The 16,125-nt window shown below is 40.2% G+C and overlaps 1 long non-coding RNA gene across 2 annotated transcripts in view; it reads left to right on the top strand.

Annotated features, from left to right (window-relative positions):
• The window catches only part of LOC129735891 (uncharacterized), a 62,386-nt gene that overhangs the window by 14,375 nt on the left and 31,886 nt on the right, over positions 1-16,125 (top strand). For both annotated transcript variants that reach the window (XR_008731820.1, XR_008731819.1), the window contains exon 2: positions 8,339-8,458. This is a non-coding gene — a long non-coding RNA (uncharacterized LOC129735891). The remainder of the gene's footprint in view (positions 1-8,338; positions 8,459-16,125) is intronic.

The following is a 16,125-nucleotide window of genomic DNA, read 5'->3' as shown; positions in this document are numbered from 1 at the left end:
CAGGAGCCTCATTCTCTTAAAACCATTTGCCCATTTAAGTGTCTTGCTCTCTAAATTCCTTTTCTTACTTTCTTAGGTTTTCTGTTTCAAATTCTTCTTTTCTAAAAGCCTGACACAGTGGTTTGCCTCTCTTTATGTTCTCATCTCCTTTTCATCTACCGTACTTATGTTTAATGACACTTGCCTTTTGTTTAATTTTCTATCCTTAACCATTATTTTGTCTCCTTAAGTATTAATATAAATGTTATTGCTTTTTTATTCTTGGAACCTTCTGTTTCTTCCTGTATGACATTTTGTCCTTCAGATCTGTTATGAAAATCCATTATTTCATCTCTTTTCACAGAGGTAGCTAAAGTCCCATCTACTTTCATATTGATGTCATTTCCGCAAGAGTCCGGGAGTTCCTTGGGCCTGTAACATATCTGTGTCTGCAATGCATCTGCAAAATTATCACATAATCATGACATTTTAAGAATATACAAGGAAAAATGCAAGGACAAGAGGTTCACAGGGAGTCACCATGTTGGGAATGATTATTTGTTCAGAGGAGATGCTGGGCAGTACTGAGAAAAGTACCCATCAGATGAGAAACCTTAGGGAAAGGGACGTTGTGAGCAAGCTGCTGTAACTTCAGAACTGGTTTGAGATGGGTCTTTTCTTTCATCAGAAGGTGAATTCCTACTTCCCCTGTACAGAATGTTATCATCACACCAAAATAAATCACAGGATTTTATACATCATTATGGCTTATGTATAGCTTATTGTATAGACCGTAAATGTGCAAGTCACGCACTAAAGCTAAATGTTTTGAAGAATGCAACCAGTGGTTGCTTCAGATCACGGACATTAACTGGTTTACCGTATTTGAATAAAAATTCTTTGCCCGCTAGAGGGTGCAGCTGCTCTTAGAATAGCTAGAACAGCGCTACTTCGTTTAACTAAACTGAGTGTAACAAAATCCTTGGCACAATCCTGCGGTTAAGAAATTAAGGGTCAGGGAGCTTTGCTGATTTATAGCAGCTGAACATCTGCTTTGGAACACACAGAATGAAGGATTTCAAATTTATGGTTTCCCACAACAACCATGACTTGTCCCTGTTTTACATACTGCTGGCATTTTTACTGGCAACTTTTGTTCTCAAACACGTAAACCTCTTTATTCTTTTTTTTTTTTTTTCTTTTAAATTCCCCATGTACAAAACTATGCTGAAAATTCTCCCCCTTTCTTACTTTCTTTATAAAAAAAGAATAAATACTAATAAAATCTAATGCCCTTTCTCCTGTCATTCTAAGTAGTAATTGATAGGCATCAGAGCTTCACAAGATGATTGTGATCTAGAACTGTCTAGATGAATTAGGAACATATCCTAAATACCACATTCATCTCTTAGTTAAAAACTGTGTAGATTAATAGGAGCATTTCCTCAATACTACATTCCCGAGATAAAATGGTTTGAATGATTCATGGTCCTTGTGGACCATAACTGCAAGTATTAGAAAGGGTTTTCTTTAACATTTTGCCATTAGATGGAAATAAGTAAGTTTCCCTGTTATGTATAAATTCAGTTTTCTTTGGGTTTTGTGAAATTACCAATTCCAGAAAGATCTGAACTATTAAGAGGTGGGGTGGGTTTTTCCTCTTCTTACTTCCCTTTTACCCTTTTGAAATACACTAAACAGCTTTAGGAATGACATGCTCTTAGAAAAATATATGAACTCCTGAAAAGTAAGGCAAAGAAGAAAACTGCTCATTCAGCACAACAGTGGGACTACTGCTAACACTGCTGTTAAGGAAAAATTATCAGCAGATAAATCTAGAGTATTAAGGCAACTCTCATCTTAAGATGACTGGCTGTGGAAAACAGAGGAAACAGTCTGATATTCCAGCATCTTGTTGGATCACTTGAAATGATTGAAGTTTAAATGCTTGTTATTCAATTGTATGAAACTGGTAGTGTCAGAGCCTGTTCTGCAATTTGACATATGGTACATCCTTGCATAGCGTTATACAAAACTTAGCATTACATGAAGTGCATATGGATGAGTTTCAAAATCCATTTGTCTCTACTATCACCTCACCAATTTTTCTGTTTTAAAAATCATCATGAGTAGTTAGCATTAGTATAATTTCAGTGGCATGTACAGAGAAATCCTAGGGCAGCAATCCTCTCTTTTTTTGATAGCCTCACTCTGGAGCAGTGCAACTGAAAGCAAAACTCAGGAGATTGTCAGGAGCTGTGAATGTAAGGCTGTGCTACCATGAATCACATGACGACAGAGGAACATTTTGGGCTTGGCACCTTTTTCACAGGACATTGAAAAGAAAAATCGATATACAGCTCAATGTGGCGAAAATTTCAACAAGCTATATGTATTTCAGTGAAGAAATCTGTTCATTTCGGGCAATTAGTGTTGAGGATGTATACCCTAAATCTAGAAGCTCTGAGCTTTCAGTGTTGTTGAATTTGCATGAGAAGTTGCTACACGGACAAAGCAAATGAAAATCTTGACTCCTTTTTCTGCATTTCAGAGGGCATCATGCTTGCAGGGAGCAGAACCCTTTCAGAACAAAATGCAAGGCCAACAGGGAACTGGTTATGGCTTCCCAGATTTCTGGATGCTTTTTTTTTTTTTTTTTTTTTTTTTTCTAGTTTGCACCAGTTGGTGAGCAACTGGTTCCTGTGTACTCTAGCCACTCGTCTGTAATAAGCTTTCTTTAGATTACCTATATATTCTCTGTGCCATGTGGTCTGAGAGGAACTGCCTTCCATTCTGTGATGAAATAACTAGCTGAGCAGATAGGGAAGAGCTGTGGATATTGTATACCTTGAATTTAACAAGGGCTTTAACAGTCTACTTAGTGTTCTAACAGTTAAACTGGTGAGCTATGGACTGCAAAAATAGTAAGGAAAATTATCTCAACCACTGAGCTCTAAGTGTGGTGGTCAATGGTACAAAACTCACCCGGCAGCTGGTTATGAGTGCCTCAGGGATGGATGCCAGCCATGCTTGTTTTCAGTAACAACTTGGATGACTGGATAGACAGCATCCTTTGCAAGTTTGCAGATTATGTGAATTGGGAAATGTGGTCACTGGAGGGCAGGGCTGCTGTTTGAGGGACTTTGTCAGGCTCCAGAAATGGGCTGTCAGGAACTTCATGAAATTCACCAAAGGCAAATGCAAAGTCCTACATCTGGGGTGGAATAAACCTACACGACAGGACAGGGCCGCACTGGGTGGCTAGGAAGCAGCTTTGTAGAAAAGGACCCAAGGTCCTCATGGACAGTGATTTGCACAAGTCATCAGTGTGCCCTTCTGGCAAAGAAGGCCAGCTGCATTGTGGGCTACATTAGGAGGAGGATAGCAAGCAGGTAGAGGGTTCTTTCCCTCTTATCTGGCACTTGTGAAACCATGTCTCTAGTGCTGTGCCCAGTTTGGCCTCCTCAGTACAGAAAAGACACTGTCATAGTGGAGCAAGTGGAGATGCTTAGGGGGCTGGAGCACATGATGTACAAGAAGAGTCTGAGAGTGCTGTTTGTTTCGTACTACGGCTAATGCAATGGGAACAATCGTACTGCTGCATGTGACTGCCTAACAGGGGGATATAGAGAAGACAGAGCTAGACTCTTCTCAGAGGAGCACAGTGGAAGGTCAAGAGGCTGTGATCAGAAGTTAGAACATGGGAAACTCCATCCCAGTGCAAGGGGAAAACCTTTTGCCCTGAGCGTGGTCAAACACTGGAACAGGTCACCTGGATAGGTTGTGGAATCTCCATCCATGGAGATACATGAAACCTGACTGGTTTCATGCTGCCTTTAACAGCTCAATCTAAATGGACCTACACTGAGTAGGGGGCCAGTGGTTCCTTCCAGCTGACACGATTCTAAGGGATTCATTACACCGTACTCATTGAATGCATATAGGCTAATGCCAGTAAGAGAGACTGATCTCTATTCATATTTTTGAAGTAGAAGGTACAGGTGAATGAACTTAGGTTTTACAGAGGACAATATAAAGCTGAAACAATTAAAGAAGAAATTACTTATAGATTTTCATTTGTATAGTATGTTACTTGAGTCTTAGAAGTGCGTGAACAGTATTATATTTATTCCACCTTCTCTGTGTCTTCTTGATATTTCATTTTATATCTTCTTTTCTCTCATGAGAACTTCCTGGGAATTGCATTCACTTTCTTGTTGCAGTTAATCACATCATTTAATTGTTTGCACATACTGATGGCGATCCATATGAAACCTAAATTTTTTGCTCCTCCTGATCTAACTGGAGGGATTTTATGTAACTTCTGATTCCCAGGGTAATTGTATTAATTATTATTATGGTTCTGTGTATTCCTGCTGCTGGGAGAAGTTTATTAGTATTTTTTGAGGGCTCATCTTCAGTGGAGATGTAAAGTCATTTTACTGAAGCTAAACTGTCTTGGATCAGCAACTGTGTACAGAGATAGTGTAATATATATATTGAGTGCTTTGATTAACAGCTTAGCAGTTTCATACTTGAATTGAAGTCTCTTGGTGCCTTCCTACCCCATTACTAGCTAGAAAATTAATAGGCTTTGAGATTTCCCCCTCTGACAGTCCAGTATTTGAAAGCTTAAGAAAGAAAGGTTTGTATGTAGGTGGTAATCTGTTACAGGTCATCTTTGTTCCCTCAGACTAAGGCTCCAGAGAGGAACAGCACCAAGACAAAAACAGTGTGCAATGTATATTCAAGTCTAAAGTCTGATTTCAGATAGGTTGGCTGTTGCACATTGATAATTGATCTGTTTCTAGCCTTTGTTTTCTCTCTTGTATTATTCCCCCCTCCCCATGTTTATATATTTCTTGTATCAAATAATTTTATCCAGAAATAAATGTTATAGAGACATTATAGCCTCACTATGGGATTAAATACAGACAGTTCTGGGTGAAGATGTATAAATCATAACAGTGTACTCCATCAACTTCCATTTTTATACCCATAAGATGAGGCATAAAGTACAGTTTTTACCTTGTAAAATGAAGAAAAGGAAACAGTAAGAATTTATTGCACCCAATAAACAAAAGGAAAGAAAGGGAATGGAATTTAAGAAATAATGTGCTAACTCAAAACAATCCAGAGATGAATATAAAATATATACGCTATATATCTAAAGCTATTCATTGTAATAAATAACATAGAAAAAACATTGTAAATCATGGGACCTAGTTTAGTTTCCATGCATTGTTGTTTTATGCAAGATCAAGCAGGCCTTACAGGAAACTACAAAGCATTTTTTTGCAATGTACTCCTTTGAACTGGGTTTGTGTAGGTAAAGACTATGACATAATAATGTGCCAAATGTTTCTCATACTGCCAGATGTTATAGCTACCTTGCTCTTTGCCTATAGATCTTGCTATAACTGGTCTTTAACTCTCTTTGAGCTTCTTAATAGGCATGGTCTGCAGTATTTGATTTTCCAGCTTGACTCTTACATTTTGATGTGTCAAAATTAATCTTTTAGAATACTGAATGGAATTAGGATTCAGTGCAAAAATTTGTTATTGATTTGTTGCAAATTAGGTCAGGTCTGGAAATATCATCTCCTGCAGTATGTTTTTGGAGTATTTTTCAAGTAAAATTTAAAAAACATTTAAAAAGCATTTTCAGTAAACACCTTGCTAACTCTATTGCCAGTAAGGTTTTCATAAGTGTGAAAAATACATTATCATCTTATATCTAACTATATTCTAAAGAAATATAGTAGTGCCAGTCTGTGTAATCAGAATCTTAAACTGAGAGAGGCCCTAAGCTGGATAGATTTTCAACAAACGGTTTTGAAGGGCTGCCATTTTTCTGTACTTACCTATGGCTTGTCAACAAAACTGTGTTGTAGAGTATTTTTCGAGAATCAAAGCAAAACAGTTATCACTTGGGGGGAATTTTTAAATTAGGTCCTATATATTCACTTTTTATAACAGTCACACAAATACCAGTAGTATTTCCCTAGATAGAAGACAGTCTTTTTCCTGTTTCAGAATAAATGGTATAAAGAGCTTGTTTAAGGTGATGTTGGAAATGTTTTGATGTTGAATGTCAAGGACATCATACAAGTTCTTTTCAATGCTTGTCCAAATTTCTGTTAGTATGAAACTCGGCAGGAATGCCACTGCCAGACCTTCAACCTTGTGACATCTTAAGAATCTGGCAGAAACTTGCCAGATGCTCCTCCAGCAGTTCACCTGGAAGACCGAAGGTGATAGAAACTCTGCTTGGCTTTTTGAAATATAAATCCCTTTCCCAGTAAGTCAGCAAGGATTCCCAGTGTTGAATGCTGTCTTCATCTATGGAAGTTTTGGATACAAATGCTTCTTCAGAAACATCAACAGCCAAACAATGAGAGATCTGCTTTATTTCGCATCTTAAGCTAACTGAGAAGCTTTACCGAAATAATTGCTTGCATGATAACTTCAGCTCCAACTACAGCATCCAAAAGCTTCTCAAAGCCGTACTGTTATGGTAAAAGGAAAAGCCTGAAGATCAATCACCCAAGACACATAATCACCCTGAAATTGTTAATAACTGCCAATATGTGGTTTTAAGCTGGAGAAAGCAATAACCTACACAACACTAGCTTCTTTATATATTTGTATCATGTATGTTTCTAATGCAAAAACTAATGAAAAGTATACGGTTCACTGAAAAATACATTCCTCATTACACCTCATTTTTCTAAATTCTTTACTAGGTGTAAGAGAAACAGTTATGTAATTGTGAAAAGGAAAAAAAATCCCACCCCTTTATTCTAATGTAAATGTAGCAACATTTTTTCACATTGAAGGAGAGAATAGAATTACGTTGGTCAAAAGAGACCGATTCCATCAAAGAAGAAAATAGCTGTAAGACTTAAGATACCTCCAAAATCGGGGAAAGAAATGCACGAAACCTGAAAGCCTCATTAGCATCTTGTTAGGAGAAAAATAGGTTACTAGTGTAAAGGTAAACTAATTGTATGTAAAGTAAAGGTAGTGCTGTGGGCTGACCCTGGCTGAACACCAGGTGCCCACCAAAGCCACTCTGTCACTTCCCTCCTCAACTGGTCAGGGAGAGAAAATACAATGGAAGGCTTGTGGGTTGAGATAAGGACAGGGAGATCACTCAGCAGTTACTGTCATGGGCGAAACAGACTCAGCTTAGGGAAATGAGTTTAATTTATTACTATTCAAATCAAAGTAGTATAATGGGAACTAAAAATCAAAACTTAAGAACACCTTCCCCTCACCCCTCCCTTCTTCCCAGGCTCAACTTCACTCTCAATTTCTCTGCCTCCTCCCCCCAGGTGGTGCAGGGGAAGGAGGAATGGGGGTTATGGTCAGTTCATCACAGCTGTCTCTGCTGCTCCTTCCTCCTCACACTCTTCCCCCTGCTTCAGTGTGGGGTCCCTCCCGTGGGAGACAGTTCTTCATTAATTTCTCCAATGTGAATCCTTCCCATGAGCTGAAGTTCATGAACTCTTCCAGCGTGGGTCCCTTCCACAGGCTGCAGTCTTTCAGGAACTGGCTGCTCCAGCATGGGTTCCCTGCAGGGTCACAGGCCCTGCCAGCAAACCTGCTCCAGCACGGGCTTCCCAGAGGTCACAGCCTCCTTTAGGCATCCACCTGCTCCAGCGTGGGGTCCTCCACGGGCTGCAGGTGATACCTGCTCCACCATGGACCTCCCTGGGCTGAGGGGCACAGCCTGCCTCACCGTGGGCTTCACCAGGGGCTGCCAGGGAATCTCTGCTCCAGCTTCTGGAGCTCCTCCTGCCTCCTTCTGCACTGACCTGGTGTCTGCAGAGTTGTTGCTCTCACATATTGTTACTCCTCTGTTTTGCTGCAATTGCTGTTGCACAGTAACTTTTCCCCCCTCCTTAAATATGTGATCAAAGAGACTCTACCACCATCACTGATGGGCTTGGCCTTGGCCAGCAGTGGGTCCGTCTTGGAGCTGTCTGGGATTGGCTCTATTGGACGTAGTGGAATCTTCCAGCAGCTTCTCACAGAAACCACCCCTGTAGCACACACCCTCTACACCCACTCCCCACCCCCCCAGTCTTCCCATGCAAACCCAATACAAATAGTTATGTTGTATTCTGTAAATGTTTTTAACTGTATTATTTGTTCTGGACGTCACAAGACATGTTTTGCACATTTTTCAACCTGTCTTAAGCATGATTTAAGGTTAACAGAGCATTCCTTACCCAAGCCTCTAAAGAATCTGTGAAGCACAGCCATTTGACATATCAACAAGTGCCCTATGTACCCAGCACATCCTCCACAGTGCCTAAAGTTTGCAGACATGTTCCTTTTGTTCCCCCTGCAGCGAACAGGCAGAGAGCAAGAACCACAAGTGTCAGGGGAAGCAGAAGTCTTTTCCAGTGACTGCTGGTGACACTGAAGGGTCTCCAACATGCCATAAGGTACTGTTGTGCAAGCCAAAAAGGTAAAGATCATAGGTGTCTCTTTTTATCGCTTTTGTTTCACTTGAATTCCTAAACAAACAAAATATATGCAATTATTCTTTTGATCTGTCTGCACGTCTTTCTTTCCAACTATCCCTAAAAAATTTTGAATCCTGGAAATGAATTTCAAACAATACATTCAGGGTGGATCTGAGGTTTTAAAGGTCATGAATTTTGAGAAGTTTTGTGAAAACTGCTATTTGAATAGAGATTTCCTTCACTGACGAAAAGACAAAGAGAATTTACATGCATAAGTACACGTGGAACTGCTACACGTGCAGAAACAGAAACTGGCTAGTTGGTCACCGTGTGTGATGCCAGCCAGCCGCTGCACCTTTTGCCCAAGTAAGCATAAGCTGTAGCAGGCAGCTTATCTTAGGGGTGTAATAGCTAGGAGAAAAGGGTTCATCAATTCTGTTGTTCATGAAAAAAAATTTGTTATATATTCTTATTATATTTCAATGTTAAATTTTATGATTATAGTTGAAAATATTGATATAACAGACTAATGTATTCCTTGTTTTGCAATTAAGTTTAACTACTATATTGTAGTTATACATATATTTTTATTTTAAATAACTTTTTAAAAATATGATTCTCACAGCGGGGTCCTGGCCTAGTCAGATAAGCACTTTTAATAAAATAGAAAGGCAACTGTTTTTTGTTGTTCACAATTCATATGATATCTTCCCTAAGAAAGTCATATGCTTTTTTAAAAGTGCATTTTTGATCTGGACAGCTTGATTATTTTTTTTAAATCACTGCAAACACTGTGACTTATTTCAAGTATGACTACAGTTCTCTGTTTTGTATAAAGTTAATTTGAACAGAAACTTCTTTAATCAGGAGAAGGTAGATGATTTAGTTTTGTCACATGCAGAACTATAAACTGTGTAATGTTATACTCTAGAACTTTGGTAGATATACAATACAGGCTTTAGGGGCAATTTGCAGAATGTATTTGTCTAGGATAAAGTTAAACTATGGAGAAGTTAATGCAATCTATTTATAAGTTTTCTTACTATTAAAAAAAAGAAGAAAAAACCAAGATGTTCTGCTATCGCTATTAAATGATTAAGTAATTTACACTGCAGAGATCCACTGCCAAACTTAAGTTCTCAAACAAAACCATTGTTTTTCAACACTGGGAGAGTACGTACAGCTCCTGGCTTCATTCTGTTTTGATGAAATATGTCATTGATAAAAGAGAGTTCAAGCTTCCCTAAACCAATTAAAATGTTTTTGCCTCAGGTGGTAAATAAAAGCACATGATAGAACTAAAGCAGACTGGGAGAGTGGTAATCAGTACAGTAGTTCAGTATTGAACAATATTGAACACTGTAACAATAACACATAATAAATCATTTTGAAAGGTACATTGGATATATTTTTTTCAAGGACAAATAAAGTATACTCACAAGGATCAAAAGGACACCTTAGTTATTTTTATGTTCTATTTTAGAAATTATTGACAGTTCCTCTTTAAAGTAGCTTTATCTTGCTTGACTGCAAAATATTTATGAGAATACTTTTGGGTATGGGTCAGTTAGATGTAAATATGTTTTATTGAAAGCTTTTTCCTTCAAAACATTATGCGACTGTAATGTTTCATTTTTAAGAGCACTATCTTGATTTTTATACCTCAAATATCTTGATCTTATAAATGTGAGATGTATTCAATCCACTTATGTTTGTATCATGCAAGCCAATGATAGAGTTCAGCTTGTGTTGTTGCTGTGCCATCTTTTCCTTTATACAACTAATTCATTAAAGAAAAAAACATAATGTTTATGAGAAAATTTTACTAAATACATAACCATATTCCTGGCAATTCCAGCAGACTCAGTATTTCACCCAGAAGGATCAACAGGGATCCAGACAGACTGTTCTTTCCATTTTTTCTGCAGGATCCTATGTGAGGGGTCAGTTCGATGCAGTTCATTCACTCAAGCCCATGAAAGATAATGGTTAACAAACAGAACGGCAAAGTATGCTGAAAAACAAATATTATATGTTTAGAATAGGAATTATTTAAGCAATGAGGCAAAGTAAAATTTGTAGTATGACTTTTGTGTTCTGACCTTGAAACCAAACTTCATTTTTTTATTTTGATTAAATTACTTTTTTATTTACATCATGTTCTCAAATATAACTTCCTTTAATTAGATTATGTCCTAATTTGGAATAATTATTGTCCATTTTCAATAAGAACTCATCCATTTTTGAGAACTGTTTGCATCTGCTGGTGAGGTGTACCCATTTAAGAAAATGAGCTTACGTTGTTTTCCCTTGAGCTGTCAAACTTTCCTTATTTGAATACAAGAGTACTGAAATACTCAGAGACCACGAGCACAAACCTTTACAGAGCTTAGCTTTACCCCAATCTCTGCAGCGGGACTGAGCTCTCCAGTTTTAAAGCAAGCACATCTTTTACTTATTTCTTGCTTGCCTAATCACTAAAACTGTGCTTTGTTTTCTTGTAACCACTTCTGGAAGTTCTGCCATTGTCTCTCTTCCCCAGAGATTGTGGAGGGTTTTTTTGGGTAATAGATTTCTACTGTGATAAACCAAAACTGACATTCTAATCTAGATTTTGTGTGTCAGTAGATCATTTTTAGAACTATAAAATTCTAAATCATACAGGAAACATTATAAGCATCTTCTTGTAAAACTGCAGTTCTCTGTGCATGTATGACTTAATGAATGATTGGAATATTGTATGGTTTTACCTTCAGCTTTTTACGAGCTACATTTTTGTCCCCTTTGCCAAAGAAATTTTTGAGATGAGTTGCAGGGAAGAGGTGAAATGTTGAATAGATGAGAAAGCTCACCCAAAGTGTATTTTATTCACAGAGTTTAGTAGCACTGGATGTTAGTGACTGTCTGCTGAGCAGAAAACAAGCTACACCTCATCACAAGCACCATCAGTTGCTCCTTAGAATGCTCTTTTCTTCCACATTTGAGGATATCCTCCAGAGGTTTCTGAGACTATTTTTATTGAGGTTTAATCTGGTGCAAATATTGTCCATGTGTCCATTCATACATAAGTCACTGTCAAGCTATATAAGCAATGCTATCCACAGTGTTTCTATTTAAAAAGAAGCTAGAATGGGATGAAAAGCACCTTTCCTATTGAAAATTTTTTTTAAGCCAAATGAATTTAATATTTCTTTATTGTCCAAAATTTAATATAAAATGCCAGGCTCTCCACATTAAAATATAACTGGGATGCTGAAGATAAAATCTGGAGGACCCCCGATTAGCTAAAAATTTGTTGAAGTTGACATGGAGTTACTTACGGTGTCAGCATACCTAGAGCCCCTGTGGGAATGCCTTAGATTTGGATTAAGCTCTCAGTGGGCAGAAGTCTTCATCAGAAGGCAATACACATGCTGGAAATGTAAGTGAAAGTGAGTTTGATTAGCTTTTGCTACTGCTTTGGAAAGCTAAGATTGAATTTTCTCTGTTTCCCAAAGGACAGTCAAGGTCAAGGACAATAAATATCCTTTGAGAAGGGAGTTTGAAGAAGTTCTTGGTGCAGCACTGCACTGTGTGGGATGCCCTGTTTCTATTATGTGTTAGTTGACTGCTCAAGATAAATATTTGCTTTCACAGGAAGAAAAAAGCAGCAACAAAAATATAATATTCATCATTTGCAGCTTTAAAAAGTGCAAGATAATACCCTTTCCCTTTTTTTTTTTTTTTCTTTTTTTTCCCCCCAGTTACACTGCTTGGGGACCTGAAAAAGGGATGAAAGTTTCAGTATTCTGGGCACAATATGGAAGACAATCATTGTCCCAGAGAGTTTACCAGAAAATGGCTACATGTTCGATTGCCAAAGAAGTAAGAAGGAGTCAGTGGACCCACTACCTTGGCATTCCAGAGGGCCAGCTTTGGCCTGTTTCAGAGCCTGGTTGACACAGTCTCTTGGGAGACAGTTCTGAAGGGCCAAGGGGTCCAGGGAGCTGGACATCCTTCAAGAATGCAGTCTTAAAGGTGCAGGAGCAGGCCATCCCCATGTGCCAAAAGCCTGACTGAACAGAGCTTTGGCTGGAACTCAGGGAGAAAAGGAGAGTTGGAAGAGGGAGCAGTCAACTCAGGAGTACTATAAGGATGTCACAAGGTTATGCAGGGCAAAGATTAGGGAGACAAAAACCCAGCTAGAACTCAGGCTGGCCACTGCCATAAAGTATAACAAAAAATGTTTTTACAAATATGTTAAAAACCAAAGGAGAGCCAAGGATAATCTTCAGCATTTATTGGATATGGTGAGGAATATTGCCACAAAGGATGATGAAGAGGCAGAGGTGCTTAATACTTTCTTTGCCTCAGTCTTTAACAGTAAGACCAGTTACCGTCCAGGTACTCAGCCTCCTGAGCTGGAAAACAGGGACAAGGAGGAGCAGAATGAAGTCCCCACAGTCAAGGAGGAAATGATTAGTGACCTGCTGCTCCACTTAGACATGCACAAGTCTATGGGGCCGGATGGGATCTACCCAAGGGTACTGAAGGAGCTGGCAGAGGAACTCACCAAGCCACTTTCCATCATTTATCAAGAGTCATGGCAAATTAGAGAGGTCCCAGAAGACTGGAGGCCAGTGTGATGCCCAGCTACAAGAAGGGCAGGAAGGAGGACCCAGGGAACTACAGGCCTGGCAGCCTGACCTCGATGCAGGGGAAGGTTATGGAGCAGATCAGCCTGAGCACCATCATGTGGCACAGGCAGGACAACTGGGGGATCAGGCCCAGCCAGCACAGGGTTATGAAAGGCAGGTCCTGCTCGACAAACCTGATCTCCTACAACAAGATGGACCCACCTAATGGGTGAGGGGAAGGCTGTGAATGTTGTCTGCCTGGACCTTAGTAAAGCCTTTGACACCATCTCCCACAGCATTCTCCTGGAGAAACTGGCTGCTCAAGGCTTGGATGGGTGTGCTCTGCGCTGGGTTAAAACCTGGCTGGACAGCTGAGCCCAAAGGGTGGTGGTGGTGAATGGTGTTATATCCAGCTGGTGGCTGGTCACAAGTGGTGTCCCGCAGGGCTCAGTATTGGGGCCAGTTCTGTTTAATAACTTTATTGACAATCTGGTTGAGGGGATCGAGTGCCCCCTCAGCCAGTTTGCAGAGGACACCAAGCGGGGGGAGTGTTGATTTGCCTGAGGGCAGGAGGCTCTGCAGGGGGGTCTGGGCAGGCCGGGCCCATGGCCGAGGCCAGTTGTAGGAGAAGTGCTGGGTCCTGCACTGGGGACACAACAGCCCCACGCAGCGCTACGGGCTGGGGAAGGGTGGCTGGGAAGTGCCTGGTGGGAAATGACTTGGGGGTGCTGGTTGACGGTTGACAGCACATGAGCCAGCAGTGTGCCCAGGTGGCCAAGGGGGCCAGCAGCATCCTGGCTGGTGTCAGGAAGAGTGTGGCCAGCAGGGCCGGGGAAGTGACTGTCCCCCTGTACTCAGCACTGGTGAGGCTGCACCTTGAACACTGTGTTCAGTTTTGGGCCCCTCACACCAAGAGGGACGTTGAGGTGCTGGAGCGTGTCCAGAGAAGGGCAACGAAGCTGGTGAAGGGTCTGGAGCACAAGGCTTATGAGGAGTGGCTGAGGGAACTGGGGTTGTTTAGTCTGGAGCAAGGGAAGCTCAGGGGAGACCTTATTGCTCTCTACAACTGCCTGAAAGGAGATTGTGGTGAGGTGGGGTTGGGTGTCTTCTTCCAGAGAACAAGTGACAAGACAAGAGGAAATGGCCTCCATTTGTGCCAGGGGAGGTTTAGATTGTAGGAAGCATTTCTTCACTGAAAGGGTGGTCAAGCATTGGAACAGGCTGCCCAGGGAAGTGGCTGAGTCACCATCCTGGATGTGTTTAAAAGATGAGTAGATGTGGCACTTAGGGATACAGTTTAGTGGTGGACTTGGCAGTGCTGGGTTAACAGTCGGACACGATAATCCCCAAAGTCTTTTCTAACCTAAATGATTCTATGATTCTAGACTATCCTGAGGAACTCTTCTGCATATCTTTCAAAGTTTTGTGGTCGCAAAGTCTGATTTTTCAGACCATGTGCACAGTATTCCTGTGGGTTCTCCCCTATGAATCACAAGAGAAAAACGTTGCTGTTTTCTGAGCTGTTACACAAAAGTGAAATCCTAAAAAGACATAAAGCTTATATGAGATTCATTTTACTATGCCATATTTAATGTACATTTCTTTCAGTTGCAGTCCTAGCTTCTGTCACCAGCACTCACTTCAAGACATTTACTCTGTCATGTGCCTCCCCCACTCCTGCCCGAATAGGTCTGGTAGTGAGGTTCCCACTGGTAAGACGGGTGAGGAAACTAATGAAGGCTGCAGGTTTTACTTTTTTTTAAAGGTTATTTTTAGGAAATCATCTGTCTGTATAGCACCAGCAGGTGATTTGCTATTTCGGATGCTATTCTGGTTTTCCACAAACCATTTTGCACCAGCTAAGTGGTTTCTTGCAGCTTATTCCAGCTCTATTTTGTTTACTAAAAACTGGAAAGATAAATAACCTGAATCTTAAAGATTCACAAGTGCCAGATATATGTACATATTAAAGTTATTCAGACAGTATGATTTCCTTCAGTGCTTTGTAGTGTAGCTGTTCTTATTTAAGGGTGATGATCTTAATTGTGCTGTATTTCCCATTTTTCTTTGTTCCCATTCATGCTCTTAGAAGACTGAAGAAATATTCTGCTCTTACCATAATATATACCCTTGAGAAAACACTGAAAAGGCATGTTTGTTAAACACTCCAAGCAATATCCAAGCATTGATGCAGCTACTTTGGCCATCCCATACTTACTGATTTTGCATCAAAAAAAACAGGAAAAAGAAAGTCAATCCAAAGTGCTATTAAAAGTACACCTTAGCAAGCCCACTCTGGGCAGATATAAAACTTCTAACCATAGCTTGCTATATCCAGACCTCATTGTTCCTCAGAAAACCATCTCATGTAGCTAAGCTTTGGATTCTTTCTCTTTGATCAAACTCTCCAAGTGCTTTATTATTTTGTTGGTTATAGAATCATAGAAGTTTGGGTTGGAAGGGGCCTTTAAAGGTCTGTAGATGAATGAAGGCAGTGGGTTGATTAGCATTGATAACATGCAGCTGTGGCCTTGCCTCGAAGGCAGTGGGTTGGTTGACATGGATGATGTGCAGCTGTAGCTTGTTCCAGCTAAGTATTTAAATAGCACTGAGGAGTGTGGGGTGGGTGGGAGAGTGGTAGTGTGGTTTGGTTTCTGGGGGAAGGAAGAAACAGCATGGGTAGTAGAATCTGGCTGATGGTAAAAGCCTTATTGCAGCCTATTAGTTTGTTTGTGCTGCAATAACTGGTGCCCTGTGTGAGGCAAACTGAGTTGGACTCTGACTACAATTGGTACCCAGTGTAGCTGAGGCAAGTGGGAGAACCTGTGACCCATAACAGACACTGAGAGGTGAGCTGTTGACAACTAATCAATATGAGTTGTTCATCTTAACTCAAATGGCAACTTTTGGTGCCCAGCATGGGTGGGGACTAATTGATGTGGGTGAAGAAGAAAATTCTATGTTAATAATGCTTATAGATATATTTGAAAAAAGAAGTATAAAGTATAACAAGAAAGCCACAGCTGCATACTATCAATGCTAATCAACCCATT

The sequence above is a fragment of the Falco cherrug genome, chromosome 4 (genome assembly GCF_023634085.1).
Source record: "Falco cherrug isolate bFalChe1 chromosome 4, bFalChe1.pri, whole genome shotgun sequence".
Classification (NCBI taxonomy): Eukaryota; Metazoa; Chordata; class Aves; order Falconiformes; family Falconidae; genus Falco; species Falco cherrug.
Note: the sequence above shows the minus strand (reverse complement) of the source record. Positions and strands in the feature narration are given on the sequence as shown.